Below are 20549 nucleotides of genomic sequence, written 5' to 3'. Positions count from 1 at the left end.
GCTGTTGTAGACCCTTGTCTGAGGTATCTTATTTTTCTCTAAGTGGAATCACGTCTCGGGAAGTGAAAAAACAGTGTCAGCAGGCGAGACGATCTCCAGAGGAAGATGGGAGTATTGACCGGCTCAGGGAATTTCAGCAGAGGAGCAGAATGGGGGAGGGCAGGGGCTGGGAGGGGAAAGGAACCAACCTTTGCTGAACGAACCTCCCTATTTGACTTGACCCTCACAGGCATCCTGTGGTGACCACTGTAGATCTCAGGTTTTTCAGATAAGGAAACTGGAGCTCAAGCGGTTAATCTTTGCAAAGTCACAGAGCTGGTAAGTGGCAAGGCTGAGATTTGAACCCAGGTCTGCTGCCTCCCAGGGCCATATTGCTCTCTAACCAATTTCCTTGACTCCTTGAGGGGGATGGTGGGAGAGGCACAATTCAGGGAAGGCTTTAATTCCTCAACCCTAGAGGTCAGGGATCGACCCTCAGCTTCTTTTGTCTCTGGTCTCCCTCCCTTTCCAGTGACCTGGTTCAGTCCTGTACATCGGTTTCTGCTAGAAGGATTCTGAATGAACAAATACCATTCCAGAGCCCTCATCCTTCTTAGTGCCCTGTGGCATTAAAAACACGTCCTTGGAGTGCTTAATTTTATAATCCTGGCACTGAGCTTTTGGTATTACTGATTATTTCAGTGCTAAAAAGAGAGAAAGATAAATATTGTATGATAGCACTTTTATGTGGAATCTAAAATGTAGCAGAAATGAACTTACTTATAAAACAGAAACAGACTCACAGACATAGTAAACAAACTTATGGTTACCAAACGTGTGGGGGAAGGGATAAATCAGCAGTATGGGATTAGCAGATATGCATTACCATATATAAAACAGATAAACAAGAAGGATTTGCTGTATAGCACAGGGAACTATATTCAAGATCTTGTAATCACCTATAATGGAAAAGAATTGAAAAAAAAAAAGAATGTATGTGTATCTGACGTACTTTGCTATACACCTGAAAGTAATATAATATTGTAAATCAACTATTCTTCAATAAAAATTTTCAAAAATCATATATTTCAAAAAATATTTTCAGGCAGAAATAATACATTTCATGATAACTTACAAATTATTTTACTTCACAACCCCACTGTTAACTTTTTGAAGCTGTATTTCAAAGACCTCTTGTTTTGGTCTTTGCTTTTCTCCCTGACCTTGTCCCATAAGCCTCCTTCCCTGAGTAGCTCCAACAGCCCTGACCTGTGAGGATCAGTACTGACCTCAGAGGAGGAAGAGTGTAGGTGTTGATCCAGCTCAAGGTCAACTCCTCCTGCTCTCCTAGCGTCAAAATTCCGCAGCACTGGCTGTCCGAACGGAGGGGGTAGTTTTACCTCTATACTGGGAAATTTCTGTAAGAGGCACAGACTGCCTGAGGGAATTCAAAGTGAAATCATTCTATTGTCCCTGTTTCTGAAAACTTTAGTTTTAAGTGCAAACAGCCTTATTGATATTTAGCATATCTTTGGCCTTTAAAACCTGACTTGTCTGTAATTTTTTTTTTTATTTCTAAGAGTTAATCTGCTATGATGTGATGGAACAATGTGAGAACTGACAAAAACATTAAGATAATGTAAGACAAATGAATGTGAAAGTTTGAACATAAATTTTATGTAGGACAAAACTACCATTTTTCCCCTTAAATATTTGTTTAAACTTAACTACATCAGTTCTCTATGACTGAGTGTATAAGGTCCAAGAGTCTCTGTGGATTCTGTTTTCTGAACTGTGTCAAAGAAGCTCTCCCTGTAAACCCAGGGGCTTCTCCTACAATGAGATGTGAGTTTAAAGCACACATCCTCATTTGGTGAGGTTTGGAGAAGGAGCTGGGCTAGCAGTTTCTTCCTTTTTCCGTTTATTATTTAATTCTTCCCTACCAGCCTCTCAAAAAAAATTTTTTTTTTGTAGGTTTACAATGCAAGCTGTGCATTTCTGTTCCACCTGGAGCTGGAGAGAATGAGCACACAGATATCTTCTGCCCCAGCGATGCTACTACGATTTATGTTAGAGAAATGAATACATCTGCTCACAAAAATATATGAACAAGAATGTTCATGGTGGCTTTTAAATAATAACTCATTGCAAACAACCCTAATGTCCATCAACAATAAAATGGATAAGTAAACCATGGTATATAATGGAATGTCATCCGGGAATGAAAAAGATCAAACCATTGACATACACAACAGCACGGATGAATCTCAGACCTGCAATATGATGCAAAAGAAGCCAGACCCGAAAGGCTACATTCTGTTTGATTTCATTTATGTGAACTTTCAGAACAAGGAAAACTAATACATGGCAGTGGAAATCAGAATAGCGGTTACCTCTGGGGAGGTGGTATTGACTGGGAAGAGGTATGAGGGAAGCATCTGGGGAGATGGAGACGTTATTAGGTCTTGACCTGCCTGTGTTCCAGGAGTGTCTACAGATGAAAAGATTTATCAAGTTGTGCATTGAATATATATGCACTTTATCACATGTAAGTTATATATCAATAGAAATATTAATGAAAGAAACAAAATTGTAGTGAGAAAAACTATCCATCGATGCTTTACCAAGAAGTTTGGGGATGTAATTATTTCTGCATTTCCTTTGCTAAGGGGAAAATTCTGCACCGTTTTGTGTACTAGACATTGTGTTAGCAGTTTTATCTTCCCTTTTAATTCTCACTCCTACCTGGGAGTTGTGCAGAACAGTATAGGTTAATTAGTCTGAAGTGACACTGCAAATAGACGTCAGAGTGGGACCTGCAGCCAGGACGTGTTGGTGCCAGGAAGGGTGCCCTTTCCACTCATCGAGCTGCTTTCCTACTTTATTTGCAAATAAACATAAACAAGCAAAGGGTGAAGCTCTTTCCAAACAACAAGCAAGAGTAGAAGACAACAGAGGGTCTTCATCAGAAGACACTCTGACCCTCTTTGGGTGGCTCACCATGTTCACTTTATGTACAGATTGACTCCTTGAGATTTCAGGGGCACAGGGCACTGCTCCTTCCAAGGTTGCCAGATAAAATACAGGATTCCTGGTTAAACTTGAATTTCAGACAAACAACAGATAATTTTTTTTAAATATAAGTTTGTCCAAAGTATTACACAGAGGATGTTTATACTGAAAACTTATCGGTGATTTATCTAAAGATCCAAATTTATCTGAGATCCAAATTTAACTAGGCAATTGTGGTTTTATTCGCTAAATTTGGAAACTTACCCTGCTTCTAGCCCATCTTTTTTCATGATACACATCCATCCTACAGCCTTTCATTTCACATTCAGAGCTTAGGTGTAACTAACCAAGCAAACATACAATCACAACCTTGAAGGAGTTTTGATGAGGAAAGGAGAATTGTGGAGCCCTGGGGCTCAGGGTAGGGAAAGGGAAATTTTGCTGCCGAAAATTTCGTTTCATTCATTTTTTTGCTGAAAGAACTTTAAACTTCAAGAAATGGGGGAAGAAAGACCGCCTAGCTTTGTAAACGAATTATGACAGAGCCCCTTTGCACTTCTGGTTTATCTGTCTGCAGTGTTGGAGGTTGGGTGGTGGAGGGTTAAACACTGGGTCCCACTTATCCCTTCATGGTGTTGTGTCATTTCCCTTTGGCAACTTGTTAAGCAAAATGAAGAGTCTCCTCAAAACTGCCAACTACTAAAACAGCACCAGCTGCAATTTTTGAATTATCGATTTTTTGAGGGATGATTGATTTTTCATATTCTCCAGACAGCTTCTTTTATAAATAGATTTGTGTCACGGTAGTCAGGTGCGTCTGAGATGCCGCTTACCAGGGAGGGGGATTGTTAAGGGTACTTATCATTCATGCAAAGGACTTCTATGAACTACAGAAGTTTCTGAAGTTTTTCCATTTAAATTTAAGAATCTAATCAACCTGGCCAGGTATCGGATTAGCCACAATGACACAATTATGACTCTGTTTCTCTCGCAGGTTTCCTGCAATTCTCCAGGGACTGGGTCCTTTCCTTCTGTTAACTATACGCTTATTCTCAGTAGCTACATAATACTATTTTTGAGAGCTATGTGGTTTACATGCAAATGCAGTAAAACTTTAAAATGAGACACACACAACCTATATGCTGCATGAGAGTTCACAGTGAGCTAAGTAGTTTCCTGTTTAAATGTTAATAAAACAAAACTAAGATGCAGAGATACTGGATTCCCCTTTGACTGGGTAATGTTTCCAAATCATAGCTCTAAATGTGGGCTCAGGTGGCAGGGCAGCCGTCTTTGCTGCAGGCTCTGGAGTGTTCCTCCTGTTAATTTAAGGAACCGGATACTTGGAATTCTCAATTCCCGATTCAGAGTTCTCCCTCAAACGACCGTAGGAGATACTATGGCTGTTGAGAGCTGGGTGTTCCTCTGGTGTACTTGCCATTCCCGCTGGAACCATCATGTCCTACTTCACCAACCCCACGACCTCAGGTCAAAATTCCCTTCTCTATGTTCTTCTTTCTTAATATATGTCTACTGAGCACTTACTGTGGACCAGCCCTCTTCCAGGTACAGGGAATTTGAACAAGGCAGCCAGCATCCCTACTGTTAAGGAGCTCCTGTTTCAGCAGAGGGGACAAACCACAAATCAGTGACTAAATACATCAGTCCAGGTTTCCTCCCTCTACCATCCTCTAGCATTGTCCTTCTACACTTTCAGTTTCTGCTCAAAATTCGCCCTCTTTTCACCCTGCCATTTGTTTTAAACACAATAGAAGGAAGGACGGAACAGACAGTCTCAAAAGAGAAACTGTAGGCCATAAATGTTGACTATTTTCCATCTTCAGTTTTCATCAAAATGCCATATTGCACGCATGTTGCACACACTGTGCTGTTTGTACATCAGTTATAATAATTTTTGTCAACATTTGAGAGCCAAGAACATCTACCATCTTTCATTAACTTTTATGTCGAGGGCCAAGTAGGGAACAAAATACTAAGTGCTCGATAGAGAGAAAGAGAAAAGCTGGGGGGAGGCGCGAGTTCCCCTTCTGTCCCAGTCTTTCTGAACAGTGAGCCCACCCGGCCGAGCCAGAAGTGTGTTCACCCCTCACACCCTCCCAGTCCGCACAAACAATTTAATTCCTGCAATTTTTCAAAATGTGTTTGCCTGGGTCATGTCTGGTCTGTATCCGTTTGGATTGTATGCAGTTGTAAACTCTGAGAGGTTAGGACCTTGTCTATTTTAATTCATTTTGGGAAGGGTGAGGCTGAGGCCAAAGGCTTTGCAAGATCGTGTGCAATGAGAAGGAGAAATTCAAGATGGAAAGGCTCAGGCTTTTCCTGACAAAACGGTTTGATGTGTCCTGGCCCCCAAGGCCCTCCCCAAATCCCAACAGAGAAAGGGCACAAGGCATGGCCTGGCAGAAGCCTAGACTCAAAAGAAGATAAAAAGAAAATATCCAAGTGCGGAAGCATGCAGTCGCTATGATAACAATTGTAGAAAAAGTACTGGTGCGTCAGAGCGAACACGGGGAAGGGGTGCCAACTAGGAGAGCTGTCTCAGAAAGGGAGAATTTGGGGGCATTAAAAGTGCCTTAATAATACTACTGACACTTTGTGGGGCTAAGGGAAGTTTAATGGCACTTAGCATCTTCCTTAGGTCAGGAGGAAGAGGAGCCTCTTGCCCTTTATGTCTCCTGTTCTACTCTATACAAATAGTTTTTGACACTATTTACATACCAGACACCTGACACACGTTCTGTCATTTAGCATCACAACCGTCTTAAGAAATAGGTACCACTGCTACCACTGACTCCATTTTTACCATTTAATAAATGAGAAACCAAGAACTTTGGCAAATTGATGGGCATCACAGAGCAAGTAATTGATAGAGGCAGGATATGAACCCAGGACATGTTAGTTCACAGCCCTGCTCTTAACTCTTACTACACAGCCTGGATTTGGAGCAAGCTCCCTGTTTCTGGGACAACAAACACTAGAAAAAGCCTGAATTTCCTCTTCCTTTTCTCAGCTCTGATCTAATTCCCTCACGTAACTCTTACTGTTCATTTTGAGAAAGGACAATCCACATTCTCACCACTGATGGATTGTGTTTGATATTTAGTTTTGATTTTACTTCCTTCCTGCATGTCATCCTTCCTATGACCTCTCCTTGGACACCCCCTTCCCTGACAGTCAAGTATAAAGATACTTTTAATACTTTAGATGTTTGAACATTGCCTCTTTTTCCCATTCAGAGGCTGTGTTTATTTGTGTCTCTGCTTTAAACCACACAAAGGCATCCTCATTTCTGTGCTGAGGGGCACCTACGCCAGATTAATTCCTAATGCATGTGGTCATGAGCTGATGATCATTTGATATTCATCAAAGGACATGGTTTCATGCTCAGCTGAGGTCTGAGGGGAGAACTGCTGATATGAAAAATGGACTTAGCTTAACTAGAACTAAGCACTCTACCCTGGTGTTCAAATACAACTCATTTATCACAAAAACATCTCAATTGCTCAGAAGAGGGTAAAGGACCATGCAAGTTTAGACTCTTAATTGTCCAACTCAGCCTGAAGCCAGAGGAAGGGAACAGATTGCCTCTGATACTTCCTTCAGATTGATAATTCTGTACCCTCTTCGCCATGCTACCCTGGCCATCACTCTTAACAATACAAGAATTGAGCAGGTAGTGCTAGAGAGAGTGCTAAGTATTGCATAGAACAGACAGAAAATAAGCATTCAAATGTCAAGTGTATAAGCAAAACGCACCTGGGCCACCACACTGGACTTGCAGTTTGTCACTTGTGTTTAGCTGTTGAAATGGAAGTGGAGTCGTGAGTCCTGTCTTGGAGCATTCTAGTCTTGAAGGACATGAGCTGTTGTTGAGATTCTGCACCATTCCACGTAGTTACCTTGCAAAGGGTACCAGAATATGCCACCCTAAAATGTGCCACTATGGCACACGGATTATTTTGAGCTGAAGGGAATCAAGACCCAGGAGATTCAGGAAAAACTGTTACCTCTTCTTTGACTGTCTGAAAGAATTTAGACGGGGGGGTCTGGCCCCCAAAAGGAGCTAATACCAGAGAGAATTTTTATCAGAAAGACTTAAAAGCAGGGTGAGCAAACATTGGCTCTTCTTATCTTCCTGTGACTTACCCTCCTCCCCTTTGAAGCCCCAGGCCCCTCACCCTTCCCTTAGCTCAGGGTGGCACAGAAGCCTCAGATTGCCTGACTGCCTTTGGGTCTCATATTTTTATAGGCTGCCATATGTACAAAAATAACTTTTTCTCTTATAATCTATCTTAAGTCAATTTTTATTGTTTGACTAGCCACAGAACCGAAAAGCGTAGAAGGAAAATTTTCCTCCCCTACACTTGTAAACATTTCTAACTATGATAAAAATGAGTGTTGAAGTGTAGAATTCACAGATGTCTTAACACTTACTCCTGCATTAAGCACTATGCTTGATCAGATTCAACTGGATTATTCATAAATGAGCAGATAAAATGCTAGATGAAAACAGCTTCAGTTAATAATATAATTGGTTTTGGCTGGACATACAGTCAGAGAAGCAAAAACAAATGAACAAATGGGTAATTACCCAAAGTACTAAAATCTTCAAGGTTGAACCTGATAAGGTATAACCGCTTAAACTGTGGCATTTGAAATAAGTTTCCCAAAGAGTTATCTATTTTTACCTGATACACATTAGTGTTATAAATTTTCAATGTGATCTGGGGCTAAATTAATTCATTTTTCTGAGACAAGGTGATGGTTTCTCTAGTTAATCTAATTAACCTCACATCGGGCATCCAGGCACTCACACTGGAGCGCCAGTTAAACAGATCTGTTGTCACTGCTCTTCTGTGGCAGTTCAGGGGACGATATCTTGACTCTTGACTCACATGACCAGAAATCAGCTTCCACAGGCCACACCTGAGACGGATTTGAGACCAGAACCGGAATTCTCAGAGTGGACTGCTCTCACTCTCAGAATCGTTGTCTGGCTCCTAATGAATTTACCAACAGAAGACATAACCACAAAGAAGTTGTTCAAAGTTGGTGTGAGAGTAAAATTCTAAATAGCACTTTTTTCCTAGAAGACAGTAGGCGCATAATTAAATAAAATGCTCTGGAGAGTAAATATTCCCCCCTCTTTACTCAATGATAATAGAAATAACTCAAATGCCAACGCAACCCGTAATAGTGCGTATCGCCGAGTATTAGTTCTGCATCCTGTGCTTTTGTAAGTACTTTACATGGATTACCCCAATCCTCACGTCAAGGTATGATGCAGATAATATTTCCAATTTTCAGATGAGGAAACTGAACTACAGAGAGAGCTCAATTAAGGTCATGTAATTAGTCAGGATTAAAACCCAGACAATTTGTCCCCAGCAATCTTGCCCTTAAGTTTGATGCCACACCGTTTCAAAAACAGCAGGAATATAAAGGTTTGATACTTCATCAGACGTTCGAGTTCACATGAGCACAGGATAGATGCTAAGGTTTTCCTTTGCATTTGACTGTTCCTTCACTCCTCTTTCCTACCTACAGAGTTGTCTGTGATTACAATAGCAATCACCCATCAATTTAGAAAATTGTGCAGAAGAGCATAAATAGGAAATGACCCTCCAGTGTTAAACAGGGAGACAGACAGACAGATACGAATAGATGTACATGTAGATGTCAATATACAGATATAGATGGACAGACAAGTCCAGGTAGAGAGAGATGATAGGTAGATGGATAAAGCTCCATAAAAACAGTATCTTTATTTTATTTACTGTAGTACTTCAATCTCCTGGAACAGTGCCTGGCACAGGGTCGGGGCTCATAACATCTGTTTAATGAATATGGATAAACAATTCACTTACTTATTCCAAAAACATTTATTCAGAACCTTCTCTGTGCCAAGCACCATTCTGAGCAGAGGGGCTACAGCAGTGATAAACAGAGATTCCTGCCCTTGTGGAGCTTATACGCTAGTGGGGAGAGGCTGACAATAAACTGAGCAAATTATATATAAGCTTGTGTGTGTGTGTGCACATATGTACACACCTACACACATACCAAGTGCTAGCAATGTCAAATGGTGATAAGTTTCAGGAATAAAGAGGAAGCAGGGAAGGGGAGATGAGGAGTGGGGGTGGGGGCCCTCTATGAAATGGGGAGCTGTGAAGACCTCACTCGGAGGTACCCTCTGAGAGATGAGACCTGAAATCGGTGAAGGGGGAGCCGCGTGGAAGGCTGGGGAAGAACAGGCAGGGAGATGCAAGCACAAGGCACTGGAGCACGAGGGGACTTGGTCCATGTGAGGAACACCCAGGGGCCCCTATGGCAGGAGCAGAGTGAACAGAGGTGAGGAGAACGAAGACGGCCAGGAAGTATAGGGGAGCTTTGCTGGACCACTGTAAGGCTTTTACTCTGAGTGGATGGGGAGACATTGGAGGGCTCTGCACAGAACAGTGACATGAAATGACTTAAGCTTTAAAAGCATCCCTCTGGCTGCTGGGTTGCAAGTAGGCTACGTAAGGGCAGCAGCAGTGGGACCAGTTAGGAGAGTGTGGCGGTAACCCCTGGAGGGATGGGAGCTTGAGTTGGATGGTAGCAGCAGTGGAGGTGAGGAACAGTTGGAATCTGGGTATATTTTGAAGGAAGAGCCCGTGACATTTGCTGACAGATCAGGTATGGGGCAGGAGGGAAAAAGAGTCAAAAATGATTTCAAAATTTTTGGCTTGTATAATTAGAAGGCTGGAGGAAATTAGCTGTCATTAATTGAGATGGGAAACGCTGGAGGAAAGATGGGGGGTGAGGGGAGGGGAGATCAGGAGTTTGGTTTGGACGTGGGAAGTCTGAGATCCAAGCAGAGCTGTCAAGAGAGCAGTTGCAGGGATAAATCTAGAACCTGAGGGAGAAATTCAGGTTGGGTACCATGATATGAATATTCTCTTACAAAATGTAGATTATCTTATGAATAATATGGTAATCCACTGTTTTCATGTAACAAAATATTACGAACATTTTTCTCATGTGGTTAAATAAGATTATACATATTTAAAATGAATATCAGCCAAACACTTAAGGTTAAGAATAGCCCTGGAAAACCACATTTGTTATCTTGTTTAATCTCACATGAATACCACAATGTAGTTATTTTGATGCTCATTGACAGATGAGGAAACAGAGGCTTCGATGAGGTAAAAATGACTTGCTTAAGGTCACCACCAGCAGGTGGAGGGACAGGATACAAACTTGTATTTTCCAGGGCTTTTTCTACATCACATTTGCCTCCAAAGTATTATTCCCAGTGTCTCTTTTCTTGAACTATGACAAATCTATAGAAGGTTTATTGCAGTTAAATATCTGTTAAGTATCTCAGGATGTTGCTCAAAAATAGAATCTGTAATGACACACTCTACGTATAACATGGTGATGTGTAACTTCTACCTAATCTGATCATCTGCAGATGGCACAACTTTACCTAATAGTGTGCACACACCACTGTGATTATTTCCTCCATGTTACATGAGCAAATCACTCATTGCTTTCCTGGTGTCCTTGCTCCCTTTTGTCCTCTTGGATCTTGGTTGAAGGTCACTGACCTTCCTAATCTCGAGGCAATAAGAGCCCACTGATCTGAGCTGATGAGCTGGAAGGAAATCATTGCTTATTCACAAGGCATCACCCTTTGAAGCCCCTTTAAGAACCAGCATCAGTTTGCTATGGGGGAGGAGGGACGAGGTGTCAGGTAGTCACAACCTCTCTCAGTCATGGGAACTTGGCCTCTTATGTTCCTTCTGAGCCACAGCCTGAGGCCCATGAGACCATAGGGTGCTGACGAGGCAGCTGAGAAGAGGAGAAACTGGGGGGGAAAAAAAAAGGAAAAAGTCATGAGTTCATACAGAAAAGCAGAAGAGTGACCACCAGCAGAATTTTTCTGCAGTGCAGCGGGCTGCATTCAGCTTTAATGTGGACCACAGAATGACTCAAACACCCACTTTCGGAAGAAGGTCTGCAGGTAATATACACTCCTCCTCAGAATGGAATTGGAATAGTGCTGTTGCACCTTCCTATGAAATAAGCCCAAGATCTGTGTTTTTAAAAATAAATAATTTTTTGCCAAATCATACAAAGCATTCTCTCTTTTGAGTCCTGTAGGATGTGCTGCCCTTAAAATAGTCATATTTTATGTATAGTGGTTATGTCATTCTTTGTTAATAAGCTTTGTAAGAGCCTAAAACATTACTGATTAACTCTGCTGTTTCTTGAGGACTTTCCATCCACCAGATCCCCTGAGAAGTGTTTTAAATACTGACTCATTTCCTTCTCATAGAAACCATGTTTCACTGATGGGGAAACTGAGCCATCTTTTCTCGTGGGAGGCGACATGGATGGGAAAAGGGGGAGCTGAAGTCTGACCCAAAGCCTGGCTCAGGCTCTTTCTTAAAAAAAAAAAAAAAAAAGAGGGAGGGAAATTGAGGATAACTGATTGCAATCATTTCCGCAGGTATATGCAGTGTTTTCTAATTTGTACGAAAACTTGTAGCCTTTCCCAAGGGACTTCCAATGAAAGATCCAAGTTGTTGGGAGCTGGTTTGCAGTGATAGAGAGGCAACCTGCGGGAGGGGCAGGGCGGGGCAGGGCAGGGCAGGGCAGGAGGTGAGAAAACGGCGAGGTGAGCTGGCCCCAGCTTCCTCTGGGCTCCTCCTCTGGCTTTTCCACTCTCCTTCACTCAGCAGGGCCCAGAGCACAATTTCCTCTCTCCCTATCTCCTTCCCTCCCTACCATGCCAACCTCATAGGAGAAATGGAGTTTACATGACTCTGGACGGCTGATGGAAGGACAGAAATGACCAACCAAAATTATGTCATGGCCTTAGGCTTGGGGTTTTTTTATTTGTCATTGGTGTTGCTTTCATTTAAATGAAGGGATGATGTGGAATAATCAAGAAAAATTCTTAAGCCTCATTTTGCCAAAAGTTCTAATCCTTCAAAATAAATCCACCTGCGGGGACATTCATGATGGCTCAAAAGATGAACAGATTCATTGTTGTAAATCTGTGCTGTCTAATAGTGTAGCTTCCAGACACGTGGGACTATTGTTTACTCAAAATGTAGCTAATGTTACTGAGAAACTGAATTTTTAACATTTAATTTTCCAATCCCTCTCAAAATACTAATGGCATTTTTCACAGAATGAGAAAAAATAATTATAAATTTTGCATAGAAACATATAAGACCCTAAATAGTCCAAACAATCTTGAGAAAGAAGAATAAGCTGGAGGAAACACACTCCCTGATTTCAAACTGTACTACAAAGCTACAATAATCAAAACAGGATGGTACTGGCACAAAATCAGACACATACGATCCATGAAACAAAATAGAGAGCCCAGAAATGAACCCACACTCACACTGGCAATTAATCTACACACAAGAGGCAAGAATAGACAATGGGGGAAAACAATCTCTTTAATAAATGGTATTGGGAGAACTGGACAGCTACATGCAAAAGCATCAAACTGGACTATTTTTTCACACCATATACAAAAATAAAGTCAAAATGGATTAAAGACTTAAATGTAAGATTTAAACTGTAAAACTTCTAGAAGAAAACATAGGCAGTATACTCTTTGACACTGGTCTTTTGGATCTGTTTGCTCAGTCAAGGGAAACAAAAGCAAAAATAAACCAAAGGGACTACATCAACTTAAAAACGTTTTGCATAGCTAAGGAAATAATCAACAAAACAAGAAGGTCACCTACTGAATAAGAAAAGATACTTGCAAATGATGTATTTGATAAGGGGTTAATACCCAAAATATACAAAGAACCCATATAACTCAACATCAAAAAACAAAACAAAAACAAAAACAAAAACAAAAAACCAGAAAACCCAAACAACCCAATTAAAAAATGGACAGAAGATCTGAAGAGACATTTTTCCAAAGAAGACATACAGATGGCCAACAGGCCCATGAAAAAATACTCAGCATCACCAATCATCAGGGAAATGCAAGTCAAAACCACAATGAGAGATCACCTCACACCTGGTGTGATAGACTACCATCCAAAAGGCAACAAAAAACAAGCGTTGGTGAGGATATGGAGAAAGGGGAGCCCTCATGCGTTGTTAATGGGAATGTGAATTGGTGCAGTCAATATGGAAAACAGAGTGGAGATTCCTCCAAAAATTAAAAGTATAACTACCATTGGATCCAGCAATTCCACTCCTGTATATTTAACCAAACAAAAGGAAAACACTAATAAGAAAAGATACATGCACTGTTATGTTCATTGCAGCATTATTTACAACAGTGAAGATATGGAAGCAACCTAAGTGCCCATCAACAGATGAATGAATAAAGAAGATGTGAGATATATAAAGTTCAGCCATAAAAAAGAATAAAATCTTGCTATTCACAACATGGATGGAGCTAAGGATATTATGCCAAATGAAATAAGTCAGAGAAAGACAAGTTTCACTTATATGTGAAATCTAAAAAACAAAACAAAGGAATAAACAGAACAGAAACACAGTCACGGATACAGAGAATAATCTGGTGGTTGTCAAAAGGAAAGAGAGTGGAGGGAAGAGAGAAATAGGTGAGAGAGATTAAAAGGTACAAACTTTCAGCTGCAAAATAAATGAGTCACAGGTATGAAATGTACAGTGTGGGGAATATAGTCAGTAACTATGCAATATCTTTGTATGGTGACAGGTGGTAACTGGACTTATTGTGGTGATCATTTTGGAATGTGTAGAAATATCGAATCATTATGTTGTGTAACAGGAACTAACATAGTACTGTAGGTCACCTATACTCAGAAACAAACAAACAAACTCATAGGAAAAAGGGTTAGATTTGTGGTTACCAGAGCTTGGGGGAGGGGGAATTGGATGAAGATACTGAAAAGGTGCAAGCTTTCAGTTATAAGATAAGTGAGCACAAGGGATGTAATGTACTACCTGATAAATATAGTTAATACTCCTGCATATTGTATATGAAAGTTCTTGAGAGAGTAAATCCTAAGATTTTTCAACACAAGGGAAAAAATTCAAAGCATCAAACAGTATTCTGAGCATCAAATAGGCTTTGGCAAGTTTTTAAGATGTGAAATTGCCTAGAAGAGAAAACAGTAAGAATCTTGTACGACACACAATGCAGAGTCATTAGGTTTATGAAACATTACACCATCATACAGAGACAAGAAATGGAATTTTGAGGAGCCCATAAAAACAATTAGTATTTCCCCTTATAGCTCATATACTATGACTTTCTTTTTAACCTAGGTCTCTATTTGAAAGTTCCCACTCATTGCAACAAAAGCCTCTTCTCAGACCAGCCAGACGATTAAGAACTTTCAACACGTTTATTAAGAAACAGCATACACCAATTCAAGCTTAGCTCACAGAATCCAGAGCTAAGCTTCAGAACAAGTGCGTGTGCGCGCGTGTGTGTGTGTGTGAGAGAGAGAGCAAAAGAAAGTACATGTTCATGAAAACGTTCATATTTCATGACTTTGGCATGGAGATTTTGTTTGTTTCTTCCACTTCGCTATCTCAAATAAACACCCACCACATCACAACACACCAGAGGCATTCTGCCAACTGAGTGGGCAGTTCAGGGAACTCCCTGCTGCTGTAACTTGGGAAGACAGAGACAACAAGATAAAAACATTCATCTTGCGAGCAACTTCTGACACCGCAGAACCTCTCCTCTAACATGGTCCTTCATCATTGCTAGAGAAATTCTGCTCTTTGAGACCTTCTTTTCTACACTGGTAAAAGACATTGGGCAGAAATTTGTGCAGAAATAGGTGCATCCTGGGTTTACAAAAGGCAGTAAGTGAAGATCAGAATGCTTGGGTTTAATTGTGTCTGATTGCTGATGGTCCCCAGGCCCCCTGTGACTCTCTGGTACCATCAGATGATCCCTGTCTCTGCTATGGTCAAGAGAATAATATAAAGCACCTTCAAAGAGTTTTGGAAGTAAATATCATGTTTAAGAAATGAAGACAGATTTTAAATTATATTTTTATGGTCATCACCTTTGCCTTACCCGGTGTGTTTCTTGTGAAAATTGGTTTTACAGCATGAAGAGTTTTCCCACTCATGTTCACCCCTCCCTGTAAGTTATGTATTAAAACAGGTCTCCATGGTTTTCTTCCTCAGGGACCTCTAACTTGGGGTCACATTTTCTGTAGTGTGAAAATCCAAGAAATTTAGAACAATGAAATAATAATATAATATGAGGTTCTGAGGGTTAAAAATCAAATCCCCTAAAGATGATTGTAGGTGAATATCAAGAAACATGTACATTATACAAATACTTTCAAACTGAATTTTGATCACTGAGACAAATTTACTCTTTGACAAAATTAGCAACAAGATTCTAAGTTTTGAGTTATGGAGTAAATATGATTTAGTTTAGTTCAGTTAGTTTAGTTTTGTACTAAAAAAAAAAAACCAAAAAACAACTTCCACCATGAATTTGCTTCAGTATTTCAATTAACAAGAACCTTTAAGGTAGATCAACATATGTAGGGCTAATTGTTTTGCAAGAAGGCAAGTGGGGCATGGAACATGGGTGAGGAAGCTGGCCAGGCAGTGGAACACGCCCCTTACCTCAGTCTCACCATCTGTGACCTACCTCTCAGACGCCTTCCAGGCCACTGCATTAATGCTTGGGAGCCTGAGTTAGAATCTAGGGACATGGGTCTCATTTCAGTGCTGGCAACTTAGGTAAATTAAAAATAGTAGATTTTTTGGTGCTATGTCTTTCATTTGGTATAAAACATTTAGATCTTTCCAATCTGCATTTGTTTCTTCAAAAATGACAGCCGAAGTGTGAATATGCTCTTAAAAATCTTAAACAAATTGCACTGCAGAATCCATTTGTATGATACATTATTACTCTTTTAAAATGAAACATGAGTTCCTATAAATCAGGTCTAACAGACATTGAAATATCAGTCAACTCCATCTCAAATGCCTTATCCCAAGGCAGCCAATTAGAAATACCTTCACTTTCTCTTATCTGACATTGTAAATGAATAGTAACTGGGCTCCTAGGAAGAAAAAATTTCTTGAATGGAAAGCTCTCATTTGGATATTTTGTGTGTATCCTTTCTCAGGTAGCAGGTTTTGCTGGTTGGAAATTTGAATACAAACATATTGAGTCAAAGTAGATACATCACAAGTGGTAGAGCCTTAGTTTTTCTGGAACTAAACAGAGATGACTATTGAATTGAATATGGAATATTCAGCTGAAGATCCTCAACTTGCCCCACTGGCACTGGTCTTCTTTGGGGATGGGATGTGCTTAGTCAAACAGGATTGGTGAGGTTAGCACAATTCTCCATTAGAGACAGACTGAGACGTAACTTGGCAAGATAGGGAAAAAGAGGAGGGAGGGTACAGCTCAGTGGTAGAGTGCATGCTTAGTATGCACAAAGTCCTGTTCAATCCCCAGTATCTCCATTAAAATAAATAAAACAATAACAACAAAGCCAAATAAAAAATAAAGTATATTAAAAACTCAGGAAATGGATAATGAACCATTTTTACTCTGTTTTGCGGGCTTCATTCTAATGTTCCTTAAGGTTCCTCACCTGCCTTCCTCACTGCATCTTAAAAAAAAGGGTAATTGACATTTTTAACTCACTGTATTTGGGCCAGGTGATCTGAGGCTTAAATATTTTTGAAGACATTATGGCAACATGTTCATGGTAGACAGCCTCTAACATCCTCCAACCAACCCTGCCTTCTAGCATTCACACCCTCGTGGAATCCTCTCCCTTTGAGTGTGGGCCAGACCCAGTGATGTGCTTCTAACAAATAGAATACAGCAAAAGTGATGGGACGCCACCTTCAGGACCCGGCTTCCTTCTGCCCTCTCTTGTTCATCCTCTCTCACTCTTTCTGACGGAAGCCAGCCTGTCATGAGCTGCTCCACAGAGAGGACTGTGTGGCAAGGAACTGAGGGAGGCCTCTGGCCGACAGCCTGAGGAGCTGTCCTATGTGGGAGCGTGTGAGTGCATTTGGAAGTGGATCTTCCCCCAACTGAGCCTTGAGATACTGCTGCCCAGGCCAACCCTTGACTGTCAGCTTGTAAGAGGACTGGAGTGAGAGGATCCTGCTAAGCCACACCTAGATTCCTGAGAAACTGTGACATAATAAATGTGGTTTTAAGCCACTGCACTTCAGAGTAATTTGTTACATAGCAATACACAACTAAGACAACCTCCAACACTGACAGTAACATATTCATTTGTGAGTGAGCCCTTGAGGCCAGAGTTGGGGTCTGGTTCATCCTTACATGTCCTGTCCCATGTACACTGCCCGGCACACAGCAGAAGCGCAATAAATGTTTGAGAAAGTTTAAGGAAAAGGAGAAAACGACAGGGAGAAGGAGAGAGGAAGGGACAAGGTAGGCGTCTGTGAAAGAATGGAAACTCTGGCTGACAAAAAGCTGATAATTAATAACCAACTGCCTGTGACAGATTTTACCTCCACTTCTAATTAATGTTATATATATATTTGGTGAATGGCTTAACAATTGCTCACAGCAGAGTTCTCCCCTTGGAGTCATCTCAGGAGCTTCTGTCAAACACGTGAGTAGAGAATGCCAGACGCACTGTCCTAGACCGCCCGCTGGGGTCGAGTCCAGGCCGCAGGGCTGCTCCTGGTGAGAGGCTCCAGGCTCCCCAGCAACACCAAGGAGTCCACAGCCAGGCTTGATACCTTGTAGTCCGTCCCACCCCGTGGTGGTGAGGCGCCGGTGGGGAGTCCCTGAGGCAAGAAGCTTGTCAGGGAACACGGCAGACAGCGGGAAGGGGACAGCTGCGTTCTGGGAGGGGCTGTGGCCTCACCCTGCCCAGGGTCAGCCAGAGCCTTCCTCCTGGGGGTGGGGTTGTTTCCTTTTCAGGCTGCTCGCTGCAGCCTGGGCAGCCAGGAGCACCAGCGAACAGGGGAACAGGGAAGAGAACCACCGAGTGGGGCCCCAGGGCAGAACCTGACCAGGAGACTTTGGTGAAGAAGAGGCTGCCAGCCACTAAAGGGGCTGTCCCAGCGTCTAGTGAGGTACCTGTCAGTGAAGTGTGAGATGCTGTAGAAAGGGCCGGTCTGGGGCAGGGAATCAACGTGGGTAAACTCGGGGTCCTTCTCAACCGCGTGAACTCTGTGTGGACTGGCGCTGTGACACATTCTCTGAGACGTCATTCCTTTATGTTTCCTGCTACCTCAACTGACCGCCTCTTCCCCTCTGAACCTCCCATTCAAGGAGCTGGAGCTGTAATACTCATTGTCCCTGAGTGATCGTGACACCCCCCAGGACGGGGACGTTCACCTCCAGAAGAGAAGGGGAAGAATCCTGGGCATGAATAACAGCTTTGGAAGAGTCTGTGATCAGGGAGCGCCCACACGCGCCCAGCCTGCGGACAACAGTCTCTGAAGAGCGGAGGAAGAGAACTAGACTTGGATGTGGGTCCCGGAGAGGAGCCCTCGGGAGAGGCAGATACTCTAGACAGATGAGGGGTCGGTGAGTCTGAGGGCAAAAGCGGGGCCCTGGGCGAGGCAGGAATGTCCCCCAGCCCCGGTCCCCGGGCCTCACTATAGACAGCTGAAATACAGGTGGGAAGCCTGGTCAGATGAGCCGGCGGCAGCGTCTCAGAGCTCCTCAGTGCCCCCTGGCGGCGGGGATCCGCAGCACAGGCCCGGGGCCCTGGAGAGCGGCCTCCCTGGTGGGACCTACTGGGATGGAGACAAGGCTGAATGGGAGTTGGGGCAGCCCGGCCCACACTCTCCCTGGCACTGTGCAAGTACCCAGAACAGAGGCACAGCCACAGAGGAAGGGCAGGGAGCAACCCTGAATCACCTGAGATGGTTTCACACATCTACCAGGAGGAGGGACAAAACATAAAATGAAGCTGAGTCACAGAGATGAAGAGTGTCACGGGTCTCCCACCCACCTCAGCGCTTTCCACTTGTCAGGAGGGCAGATGAGACGGTTTCTGGAGTGAGGAATTTCTTCAACCATAACCCACTACCCCAGACCCCTCCAGCTCTGCACAGGTGGGGAGACATTCTTTGTGTGAGTCCAGAACTTTGAACCAGCTAAATCCCAAATGAGGATTAAAAAGTAAAAGGAAACTGGGGGCAGTGAACAGTAGGCTAGGAGGTGCTAAATTAGAGACAAACGGGGCTTTAATTAACACTGGGTGGGGGGGGGGGGAAGGATGCTGAAAGACTGCGGACTGAGCCCAGCACGCCGCGCGGCGGGACGGAAACGCTGCCTCTGTTCCTGCCCCTCTCCGTCACCTCGTCCTCAGATGCCCACGCTCTCCCGTGACGTAGAACTTTCCTTTGTTATCACAGAGCTGTCTGCTCAGCCCTGACTCTTCTGTTCAGTAGGATTCCATTTGCTCTCTTCCTTCCCTCCCCCAGCGCGTACAGCACAAGATCTGCTCAGTGTTGCCAACTGGGAGAATAACAAAAAACATTGCTGCGTCTGCTGAGATTTCTTGAAAAACTTATGGGGATCCTCTCATGGGAGCTTCCAGACTAGTTCAGGTTTTCATTTCCTTTCCATACTGGATGATTAAAAAGAAAAAAGTTGTTCCCCCCGCCCCACCATCTTTTAATCTGTTTTCTATTCCATTCATTCACCGAGTGCCTCCCTGGCACCGGATGCGTAGCTCTCAAAGAACCTTTAACACACGGTGTTCCAGCTGCTGAGTCCCCGCCCTCCTGCCCCCAGCTGGGGAAGGCAGAGGCTGCACCTGTCAACACCTCCCCTGCACCTAGCCCGGTGCCGGGGACGTGGCCGGTGCTCGGAGTTCTCTAACTCAACCAGATCGAACTGAATACTGAAGTTGAACTTGTGACGCAGGCTCTCCGGCACAACTCACACAATAATATACTGAAAATTTTGGTCACTCAAAACTTCATGTATGTTTTAACTTCTGAAGTGCTTTCTTTTTATTTTTTTTGCTTATCTTTAGGGGGTAATGGCTATGAAGCAATTTCGAATTCTAGGTTTCCTCATTCAACTCCCTGTCAAGTAAAATGCTGTATAAACAAAAAAACTAAAAGTATTAAGAAAACTTCTGTACCAAGAATAATTTTTCCTCATGAAGAAAATCACTTATTTTAACTCATGTTTGATCCATTAGCTTATCTAATTTGCATAAAACAAAAAACAAAACCACAAAATCCACTTGCCCTCACGTGTGCTCAGCACTGATAACTTTCTTGGCATCACTGTCTACTAAGAGTTTCTAGAGTAAAATGATAGGAGACACAAGTGAGAATAACACAAAAATAACAAGAAAAGCCCACAAATGTGCGTACGTGTAAAACAGAACATTTGGCTCTGCATTTTGAAAATGTTTTGAAAAAAGATGAATAAAATTCTGAATGATCCCTGTCTTAAGCTACAAAGAAAATTTAGGAAGTGTTTTAGGCAACACCAATAGGGACAAGCAGATGTAAGAAATAATAGTGAAACAAAGAAATTATAGAGAGGAGATTAGAACTCAGTA

The 20549-nt window shown here is 42.4% G+C and overlaps 1 protein-coding gene across 4 annotated transcripts in view; it reads right to left on the bottom strand.

The window, feature by feature from the left end:
• Window positions 1–20549, bottom strand: part of KCNAB1 (potassium voltage-gated channel subfamily A regulatory beta subunit 1) — a 344012-nt gene that overhangs the window by 141741 nt on the left and 181722 nt on the right. Inside the window, exon 1 of one of the 4 annotated variants that reach the window (XM_064492234.1) lies at window positions 1269–1283. The exons of the other annotated variants lie outside the window; for them this stretch is intronic. The gene's annotated coding sequence lies outside the window, so the exon portion shown is untranslated. Of the gene's footprint in view, window positions 1–1268; window positions 1284–20549 lie in introns of those variants that run through there. 4 annotated transcript variants of the gene reach the window in all.

The sequence above is a fragment of the Camelus dromedarius genome, chromosome 2, assembly GCF_036321535.1.
Source record: "Camelus dromedarius isolate mCamDro1 chromosome 2, mCamDro1.pat, whole genome shotgun sequence".
In the NCBI taxonomy this organism is placed as follows: domain Eukaryota; kingdom Metazoa; phylum Chordata; class Mammalia; order Artiodactyla; family Camelidae; genus Camelus; species Camelus dromedarius.
This window is presented reverse-complemented; position numbering and strand designations above follow the sequence as displayed.